The sequence below is a fragment of the Pygoscelis adeliae genome, unplaced genomic scaffold (assembly GCF_000699105.1).
Source record: "Pygoscelis adeliae isolate BGI_AS28 unplaced genomic scaffold, ASM69910v1 Scaffold15, whole genome shotgun sequence".
In the NCBI taxonomy this organism is placed as follows: Eukaryota; Metazoa; Chordata; class Aves; order Sphenisciformes; family Spheniscidae; genus Pygoscelis; species Pygoscelis adeliae.
The window spans coordinates 2,009,045-2,022,159 of record NW_008824988.1 but is presented as its reverse complement, the minus strand read 5'-3'; the positions used below and the strand labels follow the sequence as shown (position 1 = coordinate 2,022,159).

General features: G+C 39.7%; 1 protein-coding gene across 1 annotated transcript in view; it reads right to left on the bottom strand.

Moving 5' to 3' along the window:
* ANKMY2 (ankyrin repeat and MYND domain containing 2) overlaps positions 1–13,115 on the bottom strand; it is a 42,674-nt gene that overhangs the window by 28,821 nt on the left and 738 nt on the right. The gene's annotated exons all lie outside the window — the stretch shown is intronic.

Genomic DNA, 13,115 nt, shown 5'->3' with positions numbered 1-13,115 from the left:
CCGCGGGGGCTGCTTTCTTGCCTTTTTATGGCATCGGTTTGTGGGGTGTTTTTTTCTAGGCAGGAAAAGGTGTTTTTTCGGCTAAAGCGGCCGAATGCAGCACTGGTGGTGTCACGGCATCGGCTATCCGAAAGGAAGCAGACTTTGATGAATTGGGAAGGGAAATAACGCGTTTGGGGTGTTCAGAGCGGTGCCTTTTGTTAGCGCCTTTCTAAAATTAAACCGCCGTTGGAAAAATGATCTTTGTTACGGATCCAACTTTCCACTCCTCCAGCTGAAGCCTAGTAGGCACAGGGGTGGTCCTGCAGATCCCCAGAGAGGGAGAGAGACTGGGGTTTAACATCCTTGATTTCTGCGTGTGTTTGTACGAGAGAGAAAAGCAGAACCCTAGTATTCGGTGGTACTTTTTACCCTCCTTTGTCCTACTCTTCAATGTGTAATTTTTATATCCTTTCTTTTAAGGAACCTATTTTTCCCTGTAACTAATATTTGAAAGCGTAGCCTTGTCAGCAAGCTATTTTTTTTCTTTCCTTAGTACTTGCAGGTTGTCTCATGGCTACTTATTTATTGGAATCTCTCTCTCTCTTAAATACTAACCTTGTTCTCTGTTTTCACATTTATTGATTACTTGACTGACTTCCAGAAATGGTGAAGTCCTGTTGTTTGCTTCCTGGTTCATAGAAGAGCATGCTCTCTGAATCTAGTGTATCTTCAAAACTACTTAGGTACAAAACCAAAATGTGATGCAATTTTATTTTAACAAAACAGTAAAATTCTGTATATTTTCTTGATTTTAAAAATCACGGAAGTACAGGGATGTACCACCATCTACTTTTACTTGAATCAACAAGTGTAAATAAGAGAGATTGCTTTGGACCTCGGATTATAACAGATTCCCTTGACTTTTTTTGTGTGAAACCAAAAATGCTTAGAAGGAAATGTCCTCAAGACAAAAGTGCTTTTTATATTCTGGTCCAGAAAGATGTCCCCGTGTAGTGGTAACAGAAGTCTGTCACTGGCTCAATCGTGAAGGCTGAAATTAGGGTTTAAGTGCTCTTTTGTTGGTTCACTGCAGGGTGTGAATTTTACCCACTGTGAACAAATTTTGTGATAGTGTAGTACACTGATAATCTCTGTGGCACTATTAAATAGCAAGAGCCTACAAGCTTCCTTTCATATGCCAGAAAAAAAACCTGTCAGGCGTTCAACGTACAGAAGTATGCATATTGCATTCCTTTTTTTTAATGTGAGAATGTCAGTACTGTCGCTGCACCCTAGTTCACAAAGTAAATAGGCAAACAGAATTTTTCCTTGGCAGCCTCACTGGAGCTCGTTTGGTGACTTAAGGCTGCAGGAGTGCTCCATCTGTAAGGGTAACAAAATACTTTAACACTAGTTGAAAATGTTTCTTGCTCTTACCTACGGAAGGCTTCTGTATGACCTTCAGTCTGGTAGTTTGCAGACATTTTGTGATCCTCGGTTTATGATTGCGACATCATGATGAGGTAATGAAGTGGCGTTGCCTCCATTTTATCTATAGAATTTGAAGCATGGAGGCAGCAAGTGATTTTTCCAAGGTGGTGTAGGGAGTCTGTGTCAGGGCATGGAACTGGGATCTGAAAATGTAGGTTCCTGTACTTTTGTGTCTTGCCCCTTAATGCCTTTTCTTTTATCTCCTGTGTCTGGTTGTTACACATATTTAAGTTGTTGGTATTACTGGGTGGTAATTAATAATTTAAGTTGTGGGTATTACAGAGAGAAAAGGACATGTTAACCTCACTGCGACTCAATATTGTTTAGATTTCAAATGATAAGTATATATATAAAACATTCCTTACTTCCTCATCAGGATATACATCTGATACTTTTGATTTGTGAAGCAGGTACAAGTGGTGACTTTTCTTCCCCTCCAGTTTGCTGGTTCTAGCGTGTGCAGTTCCGCTCCTGGGAATTTATGATGGCTATTGTAATCCATGTGTAGGTGATCCTAAACACCTGATGTTTTCTGCAGCTGTCAAGAGCAAGATCCATGCAAGAAAATAACAAGGATTTCTTTCATTGAGTATTAGTAATACAATATACAATACAATAAATGCCTTTTCTTGGGTCAGGCTAGGGGAGAAGGGACTGCCTTACGCCTTGGAGAGTGCACCATGAAACTCTCATCTCTGGACGTGGAAGAGAGGGAAAGGAGGTCGTGAACTGGTTTCACTGGTTTCAAGCTGTTTTCTGTCAAATGACTAACCTTCGCTTGTATCTTGGAGGCTTGCTTGAATTATGGCCATGTACTCTGCTGCTCTGCTAGTGGTAGCATGGGTCAAAGATCCTATAGCCTCTTTCTATGCCAGGGCTTAGCATGATCAGAAACTTGGTCTGACCCACTACAATTTATCTAGGGAAAAATAAAAGAACAGGTCAAACAAGTACTGATATTCCTGTGACTTATTCTCCTAGCTCCCATCCCACTGGTTCACAGCTAAGGACTTCCCTTTGTATTGGATCACCTGCGGTGGGTTTTTTGAATTTAGGTAATTCAAAAAACTGCATTTGCATCTGCAGCATCCTGTGATTATAACTTCCACAGCTGCTTGAAAAAGGACCTCTTTTTATTTGTTTTTGAACCTGCTACTTCACCCTTTCATTTGATTCCCCACCCCCAACCCCAAGTTCCTGTTTTGGGAGATGAAGACTTGTTCCCTGTTCACCCTTGACATGCAGGCTTGACGGACCTGTATTGTCCCCTGCCACTGTCTTTTTGCCAAGCTGAAGTCTTAAGTCTATATAATCGTTCCTATGTAAAAGCCATTTCATATGGTTCTCAAGTGCATTTTTGTAAAATGGTTCTGTCTTCTGCATGGCCTGGGCTATGGGAAATCTCCTTCACGTGGAGCTGAGCCTTTCAGACAGAACTTTGCTGGGTTTTGGTCCTGCTCTCTTCAATCCTGATAGTTATATCCTGGCCAAAGTGAGGAGTATCTAATAGGATTATTCATTTAGATCAATTTAAGGTCATGCAGGTTCAAGGGTTTTTTATTGCTGGAAACATCCTCTGTTTTTTTCCTTTCAGATCTCACAGATACTAATCTGCGGATAGGTTACTTTTTTCCCCCCAGTTGATTGGCATTGTATAACTCTTTGACTTCCTTAAGTGTTTTTATTTCATTGTAAGCGGGGTTTTTTTTAGTTTTCATCTGGTTTTGGATCTCAGGACAGCCACTGGATCTATGATGTGATCTGTCAACATTGCTAAGTCTCATTTTGTACTAGAAGGTAGATTATAAAAAGTCGGCAAAAGAATAACTGAAAGCAGCCAGGGACTGGGGAGCACGATACGTGTTTGAACACAATAGGTATATCTTTGAATGACAAGGTATTCCTATAGCTGGGGGTCCTCATCTGAGACATGGATAGAGATCTCCATCTGCTACCAATTCCCTGTGGGACCTTGCACAAAGTTAGACTTTCTCTACACTTTGAAATTTAGGAGCAAATCCCAACACTTGACTCTAAGCTGTATCCAAAGTCTGGCAAAGCGAGACCTGTGCTCGCTTCATCTTCTCTTGAACCCTGACTTGAAGGATTCTCAAGCGTATGGGACAGAAGGACACAAAAGCATCCTCCAAAAGATTGTCTGGTAGAGACTACTGGGTAAGCAGGGTTGAGGTGAGCAGTGCTGGCCAGCAGGAAATACAGGACAGAGAAGTGCGAAAGTATCAGTTTGGGACTTGGAAGTTCATACAACAGTATAGTCCTCCTGACAGGGTTTATTAGTCTGGTTTGGCACGAACGTTGGTGGTTTGCTCCTAGACCTGATCCGACTGAGCAGAGCCAGCTTTGGTGTTTTTGCACCCAGAACATAGCCAGCATAGCAACCATCTCTATAGAGGTTTCTTTAGAGAAAACTGCTCACAAGTTTATTTGTATAGGCTGCAAATTACATTTTTGAGTATGTGCTTTTATTTTTGTATAATCTTTAACTGCTAATCATGCAAGGGCAACCCACATAATCTTCCCACAGATAGTGAGTGTTTAACGGTGCAAAGCAGGAATTTTGAGGTGCTCAGGTATTGTGATGAGGGCAATGTGAGTGCCTTAGATAAATGTGCATTTGTTCTACCTGGTTAAAAGCTTCTTTAAAAAAAAGAAAAATCAGCATTACTTTCATAACAAAACCAGGTATGTGTAACCCTTGTTCCATTTATATACTCAACATTGGATCTGTAATTTAGAAAAAAACCAAATTGCTCCTTTGCAGGTTGATTTCATATTCTCTCAATTATTTGTTCTAGATGGTCCTGATATGAACAACTTGCTCAGACAATAGATCTTTTTTGTTTTTCATATGAGACTTTAAGTCATTATGATTCTTTTTGATTAAGAAAAATCCAAGCTTTAAACAAATTGTTTCATGCATATGAATTCCATGTAGGTAGGTACTTTAATGTTTTTGTAAGTGTAATAGAAAAAGCAGCTTTTTGCTGATAAAGGACTGTGTTTAGTGACTGCAGAGCAATATGTATCAGAGGCCCAGCTGAGCACCTTTGCAAGACTAAGTTCTTTCCCACTTAAGCTTTGCAAGTGGTGGCAATAACCCAATCATGCATTAGCATGGCTTCTGCAAGAGTTGATTGCAGTGGCTTTTCAGACAGGTGTTGATAAAATAAATTCAAAACTTCAGAGATGTAAAGTAATTAAAATTACATAAAGCTATAAAGGAAATACATCTCCATGTAGAAGGACATTGAAAAACTGTACAGCACATATAGACCCCAGTCCACCTTTTGGGAATTGTGAGTGCGATACTGGGAAAAATAAAGTCCCTGGGAGCGTTATGTGTCAGCAGCAGTTAGTCAGTGACAATCAAACCTTTTATCTGGTGAAGAATGGTGGAGGCAGTTGGATTAAACATATCTAATTGGATCTAATCCCTGAGTAATTTTTTAATGTAAGATAAGTTTATTTAAACTCTGCTTACGTAATACAGTCATCTACAGATTTATGTACCTGTTTGCAGGCTTAAGGTGATTGTTTGGGACAGAGGAATAAGATTATGCGTTGAATGGATATGTGCTATTAAGTTCAGGTTGCTTTAAGGGACGTAGTTTTTTACTCTTCAGCTTATTTTCTGTTCTCATTCCTCCTGTTCAAATTCAAGAATTCTTATGTCTGTGTTGCACATAAGGCAGTAGGCTGTCACCTATATCTGTCTCACTGCCTGAGCCTACAGGTAAAGTAATTCCATTCTGATATGTTGCGTGCAATAAATTTCACCTGTGAACTGCCATGGTTGCCCATTAAACTGTGGGTTTGATTTCTTTTTCCATGTGATCTGTTGCTGATTAAATATGAGTACTCCCCTCAACTGCAGCAGTACTTACTTGTTAATTTAAAATAGTAATTATCTGTTCAAAGATAACTAGAATACTCAGGGATCACTCAAGGATAATGCTGGTGTGTGAGAGGAAAATTGACAAATGGAAAAAATCTATTGCTTCTCCCTAGAGAGAGAAGTCTGTGGAGTGCAATAATATTCTGCCATGCCTGAAAACCCTTTTCAACTTGCTGTACCATACTTCTTAAATCTAGCTGTAGATCTTGTAAGAGACTGCAAAAGTCAAAATAAAAGCTATTCCAAAATAAAAAGCAAAATAAAGAGAGAGTCCAGTGACCAAAGGGAGGGTACTGTGGTGTGGTGGCCATATTTATGGCAGTGTAGTGCTCCTCAAGGTTCTTACGTGCTGTAAAGCTGAGAGCAGAATGAAACACTTGAGCTTCAGGGTTTATCAGCTTTCATCTTCCGTGAAGTGTGGTTGTATAGGGCAAGCACAATAAAGGGAAATCATATGTTTGTAACACATTGCTGGTAAACCTTCCGACTTGGGTCATGGTTTTACGAAGGGATTGGATAGGTGCAAGTGGCAGCTCACGTAGGTCAGATTGCAAGACTAGGACATGCTTGATGCATACCTCCTAGGCAAAGGGAAAGTAGTTAAGAGGTAAGCTGGTCATGAGTCACTGCGGAACTGAAAGCTGGGTAATGGCTGATACACATGGTAAGAGCTTATTTTCCTGTTGTTCAGTCTTGTTCCCACTCCATCTTTAGATATGCTTTTATCACTAATATGTTTTAATATAGTAAAAAAACTTCCTCACATGTGTCCTGTAAAACAAATAATCTTTTGTCGAGTTATATATTTTGGTTTTTAAATTCCCAGAAGTCAGGAAAATATTTCCAGGAAGTAGTAATTCCTACCATAATAGGGACTTTGTCTAAAAAAGCTGTTTGTTGCTATGCATCTAAGAGCTTTCGAAATTAGAAATGTGGTTTTGCAGTAGTATTTGCATAGAGTTTTCTTTAGGAATTTTAAAATTCATTGAGAACTTCATAAATAGGCATGTTTTGGAGTCCTGTATAAGGATTTGCTCTGCAAAATCCGAGTTATTCTTAGGTCAGATGGAGAAGTTTTGTATAGAGATTGTTTGCAGTTATTGCAGACTCATAGTAGCGGACAAAGATTATTGCTTTTAGTCAGCCTGTAAGAAGGATGGATTACCTCTGGTGAGAATTAGAATTGAGGACAGACAGGTCAGGCAAGGAAAATGCTAGATGCAGTCTGGGACAGAGAGGTCGGTCAGGGACACAGGAAGGAAGCACCTCCTGTGATGTCTTGAATCCCAGTGAGTTATACCCTTCTACAACTTCTTCAGCTACTGCAAGCAGAACGATTAAATATGGCTTTGGGGTTGTACTTCATTGTAATAACCGCTATTTCATGTGTTTTCCTTAAATGTGGTTTTTTTCATGCAGAAAAAAAGTCTAAGCAGTTCAACAGTTTGTAATTTGCAAGCTTAAGTGATCCTTTCGTTTTAGGATCCCCTACTTCTCTAGAAATGTTTTTTAAGAGGAAATATTCATTCAGTGCATTCAAGTTATATGTTAGTCATTTTTCTTCTGATAAGTCACAGGAGGTGAAATCTTAGGAATGTGTTACTGAGCATTAGCAGATACAGGGCTAGTCATTTATTTTCACTACCATTTCATGCCTCAAGCGATAAGAAATTGGAAAAATGAAGTATGTTATTTGTTTTAAATACTCAACAAGAAGTCAACCCTTTAAAAAGAACAGGGGATGGTGAGTTTCTTCTCAATCTGCAACCTTCTCTGTACGAGCCAATATTGATATCATGAGTTTGGTTAAAGAGTCTTGTTGCTGGTTTTGTCCTGTGTCTCTGCACCTCTCTGAGATTGCTCCTGAAGCCTGTGCTGGTCGTCTCCCTTCTAGTTTGGGTCTGCTTTGACTATATTATCTTAATGCATGGTTTCCTGTGACCGAGACCTGAAGATCCCCAAAGCATCAGCCAGTGCTTTGGAAGCCTGATGTTGTGCTGTTGAATTCCATATTCTGTCTGAGATGTTTTTTTCCTGCATTTTGTGGCAAAAAGAGGCCCCAGTCAGCATGTCCACAGGGCTGCCTGAATCCTTGGCTCTGCCGTTGAAAACCATCATGAGTCTCCGGTCCCTTCTGAGCACAGGGAAACACCTGCTTCGCCTGTGCTCAAATACCTGGATGAGGTCTTTTGCCAGGTTTTGAGTTTGGCTATCTTGTTTTGCGTAGCTTTATTAGAAGACTTTTCCTTGAATTAGAGAAAGGAACACATACTCCTAACTTACTTTTCCAAAGGAGCCAAGGGAAGGGCTTTGTATTTTCAATTGTTTTATTCCTGTTAAAATGTTTATTGGTGTATGCTGAAAAGTGTTGTCTTCCCAGTGTGCCCTGCCATCAGTATGTCAATTTATTTGCATTGCTGTTGTGCCTCCAAGATCCTTTGTTATGGTAGCGAACTGGTTGTTTAGTGACCTACACTGCTAAATCATCAAGGCATCGGACTATCAGGCCTCTCCTGGGATGAAGTTGTGGGATTCTTGAACTTTCATCTGTAAGCTGTGGTCCACAGGTCCCTGAAGCCAAATGCGTCAAACCAAAGCATTTCATGGGTAGCCTGTTTGATGCTAGGATTAGTTTAATAGCTTAGTGCCCTCCCTGATCTGCTTTTGTTTCCTGGGTATAGGAAGGCCTGATTCTTTCCCTGTTTCCCTTTGTCTTGTCGGTTTAAACAGTTTTTGACCTTTTCAGTCTGACCTGGTAGGTATCAGTGGTGCCAAAGCAGTGTTATGGTATGAAGAGACAACACAAAAAAATCTTTTGAAGCTGAGGGAGAGCAACATGTTGGTGATGGGGGAAAAGGGCACTGTCTTCCGAGTGTAGACCATGATGTTCCCCATTTATTCTTTTTAACATCCTTTTTAGTTTGGGTTTTTTTGTAATCCCAGTATAAATTACTTACTTCCTGTTAGTAACTAGGTTATTAGATTACTGACTAGCTACCTTAATTAGTGTTCTCAACAGTTGGTTAATAAAGGTTCATATCAACATATTATTAATCTGAAATATCAACTCTCTTTTTGCACCATTGTCAAGACTAGAGGAAAATTACAACCTATTGCAAAGCCCCTGATTGAGAGTCATGTTGAATATCTGCTTTCTTTTATTTTAGATTGTTAAAAAATAAATTCAGGTTGGCACTTCTGCTACCTTTGCATTTTATCTTCCATTAGCAAAGAACATATGCCAGGTTTTCTAGCTTTTCAACTCTACAGAGCATATCAAACTAGGTGGAGCAGCATTCGAGGTGGGATGCAAATGCGTTGGTCTGCATGGGCTTTAACAGTCAGTTCATTGACTTTGAGAGTTTGGCTGTAGCCATGACTGAACAGATCTACATTCTGGGATTTAGCATCAGTTCACTTCTTAAAATTAGAAATAATTTTTTTGTTTGTTTTCCTCATTGTACAATAGATGCAGCAGCTGTTAGCAGTTTTTTGGCTTTTGAAAAGCTTCTGTTTCTTTCAAAAGAACAGGGGGTGGAGCAGTGAGAGGTATATGCCCCTTTTTCACTGAAAGTTAATGTATTTTGTAGAATCCTTTTCTAGATCCACATTCAAGAGCCCTAGGTTAACTGGCATGTCTTTCTGAAGTCCTCAGAGAAACCAGCCAAGCCTTTCATTGTGTTTTCTCAGTCTAGGAAAAAAAAAAAAAATCCTTTAGCTGTCTTGTTAATAAACCTTTTAAATTCTTCATATCTTGCATCCTCATAGGAAGTGAGTTGTAGAAATCTAATGTAGCTTTTATTGGCATTCTTACTTTCTTACATGTACATATGTATGCATGCACCTACAGACATCCAGTGGAACCTTTATTAGGTTATCTGCGAAAGTAGGTTGCTGATATTGGTCTTTCCAGTGCATGAACAATGATGCTGTAAACAAGAAAATAGATTTCCCTATTAATAATGTCAAATATCGTTGTGCTGAGCTGACATTGATACAACCCAAACAACTGCAAAGCGGATGTATGGGTTTTTTCTGCTGAAGGAAGCCAGGCTGGCTGGCGTAGTGATGTTTTATGCCCATTAAAAAAGATATTAAACCTGTTCCGGTTAGAAATCCATAACTCCTGCAGTAATGCTTGGTTTCAGAAACTGGGTTGGGTGTGGGTGGGTGGTTGTGGTCTGATGCTGAGCCTGTTCTCTCGACATATTTGTGGTATGCTGGATTTTGAAGCTTCTCAGCCAACAATGGAAACTGTGAATCATTTCAGAACGATAAACAAGCAGGTCTATAGAACTGAATAATATACCATTAGTAATTGTTCTATTGTTAATTTTGGCTGCATAATTAAACTCTTAACTCTGCCTGATATGTTTTTAGGTGTCACTGAGCTATAGACTTTCACACAGATTGCCAGTCTGCAGTTGTGAATTTCTGTTGTAGCGTTGTAGAAACTGATGGAAGTTTGATCTACTTCAAATATCTAAAAAGTGCCTAAAGCTGAAGCTGTGAAGCTGTTCACAAGAGACTCCCTTAAGATCTCACCCTAAGATGGGCAAGCAGAATATTTTAGATAAGCTATTTTCTGGAAATGTTTACTTTTCTCCATTGATTGTGAAAAGAAGCAAGGATCGCAGGGTCAGACTTAGGTGTCTGTCGTCATTCATGTTTAAAGTTAGGTCAAATGCACCTCATTTTTGGGTTCTGACAGTTGGCTGTTTGGCCAGGAAAAGTGGGTATGGGTTTTGGCTTAGCTGATTGCCTCCTAAAATGATCGACAGTGAAATAGGTAGTAGTCCTCACAACTAATAGCATCAATTAAATTGTCAGGTTTTGCACTGAGCTGACTGACGGCTGTTCCATTTCCAGTGCGTGGGCACGAAGCGCTTCAGGAGCCTGCTGCAATGTAAACGGTACTGCCTGCAGGTGGGATTTGCTGCCTCTGTGATGGAGTGGGGTAAAATATTATATACCTGCTCTGGTCTACATCTGGGTGGAGCAGATGGCTCTCACTCAATAACTTCTACTAGCTTTTTGTAATGTGATTATGCTGTTAGCACATAACGCTAATACTGGAAAATAAGTGAATGCTAATACTTCACAAATAAGTGAAGCAACAGTCTAATTACTCTGTTTTTTCCAGCTTGGGTGATTTATATTGCTGCTTTATTTGACTTCCTTTCATGGCAATGTTTCTTAATTCCGAGATTCTGGCCACCTGTGTATATAAATGTATTTTTGAGAACTGAATTTTCTATCTGATTGCAATTACGATCAAAATTGCTTATAAATATATCTTTTTGAGGAGCAAAACAATCAAGATGCATTCATAGCATTCATAATAGCCATTGCTTGCAATGCCATGTTTATAGATAGACTGTGAATTCTTTGGGATAGTTTGATGGACTTCAAAGTCTCCTGAGTCTGGATTACCGACAAAGACATATTCTTGGTTTTATGAGTTTATATTTTCAGGTAGGTGTTGCATTTAATGTAATTTATGTCCAGATACAGCATGGAGGAAGATTAAGAAAAGGGAAGCTGAACTGTTGAAATTGAGAGATGTGGTGTTTTGAGCACTATGTCCATGCATGGTATATCAAAATAGAGGGAACTTTGCCATACATGTTTGCTTAACATTTGAGCTTTTTGGTTACCAAACCAAGACTCATCGCTCAGTTTGTTCTGATGTGTGAATAGTGTCGGAGTCCAATACTCTCTGACCAACTTCTTTTAGATATTCCTCATGTGGAGGGTGTGATCATAAGTATCTAATTTACTTATCTGAAGATAGTTGATGTTACATGGGATTTCTGGTTTAGCAGAATGATACAAAATATACTGAAAACACAATACAAACGTAAGTTACATGTAACAAAATAAAGCAATTGCAATACACAGTTCAATCAAAATACCAATGTGATTTCTATTACCAGTCTCTACAGTGTGCTCACCATCACAGCGCTGGGCATCCTCAATCACTGGGAAGAAATACGTGGGTTGAATCACACTCTTCTGTACAGACTGGCTCAAAGCTTTTTGTTTTCATCACTGCAGACAACTAATTTGAATGTTTTCCCTCATCTCAAAAGAAGCAACCTAAAGTCTTTCTGCAAAATTAGTAATACAATATGCTGACCTAGGTCAGTCCTCTTGGGATTTATGTTTATTTCTCCTCTTCACCTAGTCTTACTGAATTTCCAACCAGCTCTCAGTTGTTGTCATAGTACTCCGAAGTGGAGTATGCTGTCATGGATGAGTAATGCTTGTCTTGTGCGTTCATGGATTTAAGAGACAGCCTTTCTTGAAATACAGAGTGAGAAGGAGCTACGTGGGATACATGATGCCTATAAGTTAACCTGACCTTAGACCAAAGCTTGACTTACTGGGAGAAATTGGCCTTTAGTCCAGAGTCTGGTCTCTGAAAGTGGCCTGTACAGTTGGGTAGATGTAAAAAAAAAGAGGAGGGAGGGAGGGAGGGAAAGGATGTGGTGGTGTAAAAATATAGATAGATGGAAGCGCTACATTTCTCTTCCTTTCATGCTCTTGTCATACTTACAGCAATTTTCAGCTTAGAAGGTTGTATCGTCTCTGTGTTTAATAGCCCTTGATAGAATCTTCTTCCATGAATTCATTTAAAAGCTTTCAGGCTTCCTCACAGAGGTGAAGAAATTACTTTCTGATGTCAGGTTGAGATCGCTGGTATGTCAGCTGCCAAGCAGTGGGTAGGAGAGCAAGTGTGTGCCCCCTCTCTGCATGTTCAGTCTGTAATAGCTGTTCTTCTGTCTCACCGAGGATAATAGTTGATTGTGGGGTAGATGTATGCCATACGCTGTTGGGTGGGTGTGGGTTTTGGTTTTGGTTTTTTTGTTTTTTTTTTTTTTCAACAGCCAACTTGTGGATATGAATCAGCATCTATTGCCATAGAATTATCTCAGCTTGGTCTGAGAGGATTTGTATCCATCACTGCCTAGAAAATAACTATTGGCAGGTTGAAGCAGTCTGAGCGTTGACTACTTTTATCCCCCCTTCCAGGAATTTGTTCACCAAAACTAGTGTGTTCTGTCAAAATGTTCAACCTGCTCTGAGGAAGAGGAAGCAGCTGCAGGGAACATGAGACTGCTTTTGGGATGCAGAGTGATACAAGTCAGTTATGGACTCCTTTTCCGTCCAAGTGAATGCTGCTAACAGCGTAATCAGTGTTAGCTGGTATGTTTGGAATAGCTGACATGGTGCAAAGCGTTGTGCGTTTCCACTGCTGGCTTTTTGTGCCATCTCTTTTTAGCCAGAAATATCAGAATTCAAGTATCTGGAAGCTGATTCACTGTCCTGCAGGTAAAAAGCCATGTGTTAACTTGGGGAACTCCTTTCCCTTGCACATGCTTTGAAGAAATAATTAGTGAGTTCTACGTTAAAACTTGCTTTACTGCTTACAGCAGTTGTTGTTTTATTAAAGCCAAGGCCTTCACTGCTTGCAAGTGTGTAAGAGGTGCTGGCTATTAATACATCCCTCCTCCGATTACTGTATTTAGTTCATGAAATAATAAACTTAGCAACTGGGAGGCATTGCTTTCTGGAGAATGCCCACTTTGTATTTATTTTTTTTTATTTTTAAGCTTCACCCTTGTAATATTGAAGACAATTTATGGGTTTTCAATTGCTGCAGCGCTGTATCCTGGAGACACTGGTGATCTCTTGTGCTTTTGCTGCTGCTCAGAGCTTTAGG